The sequence below is a fragment of the Grammomys surdaster genome, unplaced genomic scaffold (genome assembly GCF_004785775.1).
Source record: "Grammomys surdaster isolate TR1022 unplaced genomic scaffold, NIH_TR_1.0 554, whole genome shotgun sequence".
Classification (NCBI taxonomy): Eukaryota; Metazoa; Chordata; class Mammalia; order Rodentia; family Muridae; genus Grammomys; species Grammomys surdaster.
This window is the reverse complement of record NW_021604973.1, coordinates 780,117-786,352: the sequence shown is the minus strand read 5'-3', so window position 1 is coordinate 786,352 and position 6,236 is coordinate 780,117. Positions and strand designations below refer to the sequence as shown.

Here is a 6,236-nt window from a genome sequence, read left to right as displayed (position 1 = left end):
GTGTTAGACCCAGAATGGTACTCAGTTTTCTGGTTGTATCCCATTAGCTAGTGTTTAGCTAGCTTATTAGTATGAAGTATATTCACATTAGGCAAACATTATCAACAAATATCCACAGAACTGGTTTTATTCATCTTGCAGATACTAAACTCTCTTCTTATTAAACAAGCTTCCAGTCCCTCCTTTCTTCAACCTGTGACAATCTACTATTTCATTTTGATTCTTATACCCATAGGCCGCATTTAAATTTATTTGTTAACTTGTGTTAATATAAGTCTTCATACAAATAACAATTCATATACCACTCCGATTCACATGGATAATATCTTGATGACTGAATACAAGTAGAAGCCAATAACTCAAGGATCACTAACTGACCAAATGACATGAGGTGATGAGGGAGTGGGGCTTGATCTTAGTCACCAATTTCAGCATGAAGTAGCCAGAACTGATGTTGACAACCATAAATTCATAGAGCTTCTTCTCTTCCTATTCTGTCTTTTAGAAAGTCTTCCTTCTATATAAGCAAAAGGTAAAGAATGTTAGCTCACAGAAGCTGCTTTGGAAGAGGAGTAAGCTGCACCTTATATCTTATCTAGCACCCCACCACCAAGAACCTCATACACACCAGGTGCTAAATTCTTAGCATGTAGAAACCTCAAGATGGGGCAAGACAATTGAACTAACTTCCTTAATTACAGATTTGTATTCTTCAATAGTCTGTTAAACTGAGAGACTCCCTTCTCTCTAAAATAAAGTTCAAATTTAGAGTACTTATGTGAAAAAAAATCAGGCATGGGAGGCATGCCTGTAACCTCAATTTGTGCAATAGGAACTGTAGGAAGACAGCTAGGACTTGCTAGATGCCAATCTGACACCCTCCTTTGTCTTCTGTTATGTACACCATCCACCACAAAGCAAATGAACAATTTTGTTGAAACTTTTAGCAATATGAACTTCTAAAAACATTTTAATCAGAAAAAAATTGGAATCAAGAGATGGCAGTGTTTGTTACAGATAGCGAGTAACTATATGAATATTTCATGAACTAGAAAGAAACACTGGGGCATGGACAGTGCCCCACAGATCTCACAGGTTAAAAGCAGAGTGGTGACATTCGAACAAGATGAAATTGAGAGTAGTATGTTACCTTAATTATTACTTGAAGGGAAATAAACAAGTCTATCCTAATAAATCATGCAGATGAGCTTCCAAAAATAGTCCAAGAAAAGGCTCAGAAAAAGAAGAGGAAAATTTTTGTTCTCCAGCTTAATTTCTTGCTACTTCATAACCTACTCCTCTGGCTCTGGACCGTACTGACTGAATCCAGCTCAGAGATGCCTGGGACATGCTCACACAGGTCCCAACAAAAAAGATAGATTTGAGTCTCCTCAATCTGAACTCCCTATGCACCTGAGAGTGGACTGTCACCATTACAAATAATCCAATCTCCAGATATGCTTATTCTGTGACAGGAAGATGGTATTTCTTTCAATCTCCATAATAACGCATTAGTGTTTTATAGTAGGAGAAATGGATGCTGAGTTGGAAGTCAATTGCTAATGTCATGAGCATAATAAAAAACGTCGTAGACTTAGAGTTAAAAACTGAGCAGTCCAACTCTGGAGCCTCTGTTCTCGCCTATGGCTTTGAATATAAGTCATATTCTCTTTTCTATAGGCCATAAAGTAATTAATCATTTACCAAAAAATGCTAATACCTGTCTGTAAGTTCTCAGTTCTGATGAGGTCTGCTTAAGTCTTGCAGAGGATCTTAGATGAATATTTCAGAAAATAGAATCTGATATATATATATATATATATATATATATATATATATATATGATACTTATTTTCTTCAGATGCTATATTTACTAATGTATGTGTTTTCTCTTTAAAAGTCTACTATGCCCACATTTGCTTACTTTACACATACAACAAGGAGAGGCTAGCAATGTATCTAAGGCATTCTGGCTTTATGGGGCGGGTGTGAAAAAGTAAAGACATCTGCTGTTTAATTCTCCTACGAGAAGGTAGAGAAGACAGCAGTGAGACTGAGAAGTCACTTTCCTTGCCACCACATAGACAGATGGTCGAAAGTTTTTAAAAAGAGGAATAAGATTCCTCATAAGCTTTCCTCATTTTGCTTTGCCACATTTTTTAAAGATTTATTTATTTTTATTTATATGCGCACACTGTAGCTGTCTTCAGAAACACACCAGAAGAGTGCATCGGATTCTATTACAGACGGTTGTGAGCCATCATGTGGTTGCTGGGAATTGAACTCAGGACCTCTAGAAGAGAAATTAGTGCTCTTAGTGGCTGAGCCATCTCACCAGCTCTGCTTTGCCACATTTTAAAGAAGTGTAAAATACAGTTGTGTTCTTCTTTATAAGTGTTGCTACGTGTGGTGAGTCGAATGTAAATCTTTATCTTTTTAACTGCATATCAAATCATTGTCCATAAGAAAATTGTGCATTATGTTCTGTAATATGATACTGCTGTAGCACAGCCAAATAGAAAGGAAAGATTGACAACCCTCTCTCTGCACACCCCCTTCTGCATTAAATAAGCACACCAGAAAAGATATGCTATTAAAGTATGCTCAGTGCTAAATAGGCCATGGTGGTGCATGCCTAATTTACCCAGCACTAGGGGTTTTCCTTGGTTTAGCTGACCATCTTTCTCCTGCTTACTAACACTTCCACCAGAAGGTGGAGACAAGAGCATGGAGGTTAAGAAATCTACACTGCTCAAAAAGTACCCTGGGGGAAGTGGCTTCCTAAATCTAAGGGAAAAACTTGAAGGAAAGAAACTACTGAAATGAATGGCTGACTGTATTTTCCTTGCCCCCGTTTCCCTCCCTCTTCCTCTCTTTAACTTGCCTTCTCAAAATCCTTCCCATCTTGCATCTGGTAGTATCCTAGTTAGGATCACTACTGCTGTGATGAAATACCATGACCACTGCAACTTGTGGAGTGTTCTGGATAGTTTCTCATTTTGACACAAACCAAAGGAATCTGAGTGGAAGAAACTTTAATTGAGAAAATACCTCATAAGAGCCTCTATAGCATTATCTTAATTAAAGATTGATGGAGGGCTGAAGTGGAAACTTCTAGTTTCTTTGGAAAGTTAGTTATGTCAAATGATGTTTTGCTGGGACACACAGGTGAAAAGATGTCTTGCTAATGCAAACATGTGAAAGACTGTTTTCCTGAAGCAGACACAGGTGAAAGGATGTTTTGAGGTAGCAGACACATGAATGGATGCTTGATGAAGGAGTATAAATATGACCCCACAGACAGTGGGAGATGAGCACTGAGCTTTGGTTTGGTTTGTTCCACCTCACTATTCTTGGCTAAAGACACATATGTATTGGTTCACCTTACATTGTGTTGTTGAGCTCAACTTGTGATAACTCTGACATTGAGAGAAACTTACTTCAGTGCAGCTTGCCTCTTCAGTGGCTTTGCCTCAGGCCGGTTGGTGAGCCTGGCTGTTTCTTCAGGATTGAACTACAACTGCCTGGTGTCTGTTTGCTGAAAGGACTGTAGCTGCTAGTTCCTGCCTGGGGTCTGCCTGCCTAGAGGACTGGTCTGCAGCTGATGAATCATATTTGGTGTTTGCTATGGAACTGAACTGCTGCCAAGGAAGATTGAGCTTGCCCCCAAAGAACTATTGCTGAACAGGTCCATTTCCCCCATATCCTAATAATTTTTCTCTTTCACTACCTCTGCTGGGTGGTGGGATAGAGGAAAGGTTGAATGCTTATTAAAAGTAGGTTTCAGGTCAGTCCCTGCAGCTACTGCCAGCTGCCCTCAGCCAACAGCTTGGTGTCACCTCGGGTCTTCGGTGGGCCACAAGAGGCAGGCTGATGGAGGCAGTGGTGGGTGGATAGCCTGGGGCTCCTCCGGGTTCAGGGCCAGAGTCTCCAAGGGTCCAGCCAGCTGTGCCCCTGTTCTGTGAGTGTTTCCACTACTCCAAGGAGATAGCATTCAGAGTTCTTGAATAAGTTGGCCTTGTGAGGAGCTGGTGATAATTTAATCCCATCTCTAATTTTTCTGTAGACACATCAAGAACTATGAGCAGCCTTACTAAGGAAGAGTTTGACTGCTATATCCTCCATGAAGGCGTAACTGCTAAGGACATTCTGGACCAAAAAAAATCAATGAAGTTTCTTCCTCTGACAATAAGGAGACATTCTAAAGAAGCATCTGAGGTGGCTAAAGGCTTTTCCCCGTGTTACTCTCTTTTATGCCGTCAAGTGTAACAACAGCAGAGCCATAGTGAGCACCCTAGCTGTCATTGGGACAGGATTTAACAGTGCAAGCAAGACTGAAATACAGTTGGTGCAGGAGCTTGGGGGTGCCTCCAGAGAAGATTATCTACAAATCCTTGTAAACAAGTGTCTCCAATGACTTTTGACAGTGAAATTGACTGGATGAAAGTCATCAGGGCACATCCAAAGGCAAAGTTGGTTTTGCAGACTGCCACTGACAATTCCAAAGCAGTTTGTTGCCTCAGTGTTAAGTTTGGTGCCACACTCAAAACCAGCAGGCTTCTCTTGGAATGGGCAAAAGAGCTAAATATTGACATCATTGGTGTCCTCTTACATGTGAGCAGGGGATGTACTGACCCTGAGACCTACGTGCACGCAATGTCAGATGCCTGCTGTGTATTTGACATGGGAACAAAAGTTGGTTTCAGCATGCATCTGCTTGATATTGGTGGTGGCTTTCCTGGATCTGAAGATACAAAGCTTATATTTGAAGAGTTCACCAGTGTCATCGACCAAGTTCTGGATTTCCCATCAGATGGTGGAGTGAGAATTATAGCTGAGTCAGGCAGATAGTATGTCAGCTTTCACACTAGCAGTCAATATCATTGCCAAAAAAGAAAAAGAAAAAAAAAAAGAAAAAATCCATGTGGAAGGAGAAGATTGGCTCTGACAATGAAGATGGGTCAAATGAACAAACCTTCATGTATTATGGAGTGTATGGATCATTTAACTGCATTCTTTATGATCGTGCACATGTGAAGAAGGCTCTGCTGCATAAGAGACCCAAACCAGATGAGAAATATTACTCATTCAGCGTCTGGGGACTAGCATGTGATGGGCTTGATTGGATCGTTCAGTGTTGTAACCTGCCTGAAATGCATGTTGGCGATTGGATGCTGTTTGAGAACATGGGTAAATACACCGTTGCTGCTGCTTCTGCTTTCAATGGTTCCAGAAGGCCAAACATCTAAAATGTGATGTCATGGCCAACGTGGCAACTCACAAAGCAGACCCAAAACCATGGCTTCCCGCCGGAAATGGAGGAGCAGGATATTGGCACTTTGCCCATGTCTTGTGCCCAGGAGAGAGGGATTGGCCGTCACCCTGGAGCCTGTGTTTCTGCTAGGATCAACGTGTAGATGCCATTCTTGTAGCTCTTACCTGCAAGTTTAGCTTCAACTAAAGCATTTGAGGGGACCATTTAACTTAATTACTGCTAGTCTGTGTAAGAGTAGGGTTGGCACCAATCCAGAATGGAAAGCTAGGAGTTGGGGGTCACACTTACTGTTGGGGTGACCCATGGAAACTTTGAATATTCATTTTATGGACTTTTATTCACTTTCCAGACATGATACTAACGAGCACCCCTCAGCTGCTGAGCAAGCATTTGTATCTTGTACATTGGCAGAATGGCCAAAAGCTTATGTTGTGACCAATTTTGAAAATAAAGTATCTTGAAATTAAAAAGAAAAAAGTAGATTGCAAAATATTTATGCCACCAGAGGGCCCAGCCCACTATGTGTGGTGCCATCCCTGGACTAACGGTCATGAGTTCTGTTAGAAGGCTGACTTCCTCCAGGTCTCGGTGATGAGTCTTCCCATGTCTGACTATTTCCCAGAGTTTTTTCTCTCTCTGACTGTTGTCCCATCTTCTAATCCTGCCTAAGCTTATTGGCTATCAGTTTTTTATTGACAGGTGCTGCTTCCATACAGTACACAAGATATCCTCTCTATATTTCCTCCTTTCAGTCCAATAAGAGCCTCTCTAACATCAATAAACCATATAAAATAAGAACAATTATGAAAATTACAGGTAAAAATTACATTCACAATGTCCAGTCCATTTGTACTTGGCAAACTTGAAGAATATACTCCATTATCTAGCCTATCAAAATACTCTATTATACTCCGTTATCAGCCTATCCAAATACTCTATTATACTCTATTATCAGCCTATC

The 6,236-nt window shown here is 40.7% G+C and overlaps 1 pseudogene; it reads left to right on the top strand.

Annotated features, from left to right (window-relative positions):
- Positions 1-4,080: 4,080 nt before the first annotated feature.
- LOC114633220 lies at positions 4,081-5,417 on the top strand (annotated as a pseudogene).
- Positions 5,418-6,236: the final 819 nt, after the last annotated feature.